At 43.6% G+C, this 2,656-nt stretch overlaps 1 pseudogene; it reads right to left on the bottom strand.

Moving 5' to 3' along the window:
* Positions 1-851: 851 nt before the first annotated feature.
* Positions 852-1,493, bottom strand: LOC136157220 (large ribosomal subunit protein uL1 pseudogene; annotated as a pseudogene).
* Positions 1,494-2,656: the final 1,163 nt, after the last annotated feature.

The following is a 2,656-nucleotide window of genomic DNA, read 5'->3' as shown; positions in this document are numbered from 1 at the left end:
ACTCAAAATCTTTTCAAGGCCTGATATTGAGTCCACTCTTCAAGGTATGAACAGTGTCAATGGAGCCTAGACACAGGTTTTTGCTATAATCAACCTCATGTGACAAGTAAAGAGAGATTGTCTCTACCTCCCCAAAGCAGAGGACACTCTGAAGGACCAACTAATCAACCCTAAACCTCAATTAGAATTACACTGTGATAACAGTATTATGAGGGTTTTTCCTCCCACTGAGGAAAACAAAATATCCATCTTTCTTATGTCTTCTGTAAAGCTTCAAAATTTTAAGAAATAATCTTCTCCCTAAAAATAACCACCATAGGCAATCAATTTACACTCAGAGGTAAACAGTCTGATTGGAGTGCTTGTTTTAAACCAGTGAGAATTTCTACTTGTAGCTAATGATTTCCTCACCTTACCTGTATTTTTTTTAAATAACAGAAGCTTTCATCTTGGATGATCTAGCCTTTAGAAGTCTGTACTGTGCATCTCCAAGGAGGCACCATTCCAAACTGACAACTGCATTTGCACTTGGCACCAGTCCTTGTCTTCTTTCTGTCTCACCTACCATGATGGGCTCTCCCAGGACAACGTCAAATATTCTGCTAGTTTACATTTGTGCAAATCAAATCTTTAGTTCCCTTCAGTTTTTCAAAGGCATGGATTATGGCTAGAAGGTCATAACAAGAACAGCTACAATTTATTAAGTAACCAACATGTGTTTTACAGATAACTATCCCTAATCCTAGAATAACCCAGCAAGAGAGGTACTGTGCACTTAATACAGAACTATTGGTGTTACAGCTGAGATTTATTTATTTATTTTGGTTTAGTATGGTTTATTAAGCTGTGCCTTAGCACAGACTTTGAGGCTTGCCCATGGTGCTCTTAATGTACAAGGCCCTGATGTTCTGCCGATTTTTCTTGAGCAATGACACCAGGAAGTTGACAGCTAAGTGGATGTTGTACACAAGCTCATCATCTGTCATCTTCACATGGCCAACAGCCACTGCCAGACACAGCACCTTCTTGATCATGGACTTCACTTCATCAACTTTGGCCACCATGTTCTCATTGTGGGTCAGCAAGGAAGGGAACTTGCCAGCCTTGTTCAAGTCTGGGCCCAGGATTCGGGGGATCTGCTTGACCAGAGACTCTGAAGCCAAAAAGGCATTGTATTTCTTGGCCAGCTTCTTGACCAGCTTCTTATTCTTGTTGAGTTTCTTCAGCACCTCCATGTCCATGTGGGGGATATCCACAGCCTTGGCCTCATCACAATGCTGCTGGTCCCCCAAGACACACACGGAGAACTTGGGGCAGGGAGAGGACTTAAGCCTGATGGTGCCTGAGAAGCATTTGTCCTTCTGAGGGTCATAGTTCTTCAGGTTGATCTGAAGCTCCACAGTCTCCAGAAACTTCCTGTGCTTGTGCTGGTTCCTGTGCAGGACTTCCCGCACTGCCTCGTAGAGGGTGTCGCAGGAGACTTTGCTGCTCATGGTTCCCTATACCACGATAACCGGAAAAGAGCTACAGCTGAGATTTAAACTCACATGTACTTAAGCCCAAAGCTCAGGATCTTAGGACATGGAATTTTATTCACAAAGTCAGCTCAACTACAGAAAAAGATAGGCATCCTTAGCTTACAGAACAGTGGATGTTAAACAACTTGACATCACAAAAAACAGTTTCCCTGGTGACTGGTTTAGAGATCCTGATTGTGCCAAAGGAATGGTGACCAATAGATTTACTGAGGCAGGAGAAAGATAAGCCTCCCCTGTAGACAGAAACTCCACAAGAGCAGGATGATGGAGGAGGCTAGGCCTTGCCCAGACAAGAGATAAAAGACCACATATTCCTCATTCTCATAGTTAAGGAGAACTCCCTGACTACACATGCACAGAAAGGCTCCTTGGAGGCCAAGAGAGATAGGGCATCACCTCATAGTAAGTGATGCAACTACCTATAAGCCTCTTCATCAGAACCCATCTTGGAGATGCATGGGCACACAGGGGAGAATCCTGAGATAAACCAAACGCGAACTGACAACCAGGCAAAGATAACTGGATAAAGGAAACCTGGAGGAAATGCTGTATCAAAGTGATTCAAACTACCATGAGGGTAAAACTCTCTCCCTGGGTCCACCCAGGTGTCTAACCACACATACTGTACTCTTCTCCCTCCTAATAAACACTCTACTTGTTTTCCTACTTTCCCTTTCTGTGGGAATTCTTTTCTGCAAAACTGAAGGGGCAGGGTGGGCCTTGTCATTGACCAGTGATCTAGTGTCTATGATCTGGTGCTCTCACTGCCACGACCTGACTCCAATCTCTGGCCGGGAACCAAAGCCCTGTTTCAAGCTGCTGCAGGCCAAGCCCACCCAAGATCATTACAATCATGCACTAAGGGATGAGGTCTCACTGACTTGCTCACAAAACACTGCTAACAATGTTCTTAGCAAGGACAGAGAGGGAGGTGATAGCCTACAACAGATCAACATAGCAAAGAACAGATGCCAGTCTCCATGATGGAATCTAGAGTCTTGTATATGATAAAAGGCAGTCATGTATATGATAAAAAAAAAATTAAGTTGAAGAATGAAGCACCTAGGTGGAAAAATATTTCTTCCCTGGTAACGAGAAGACAAACTTAGCCAGCCATA

The sequence above is a fragment of the Muntiacus reevesi genome, chromosome 2 (assembly GCF_963930625.1).
Source record: "Muntiacus reevesi chromosome 2, mMunRee1.1, whole genome shotgun sequence".
Classification (NCBI taxonomy): Eukaryota; Metazoa; Chordata; class Mammalia; order Artiodactyla; family Cervidae; genus Muntiacus; species Muntiacus reevesi.
This window is presented reverse-complemented; position numbering and strand designations above follow the sequence as displayed.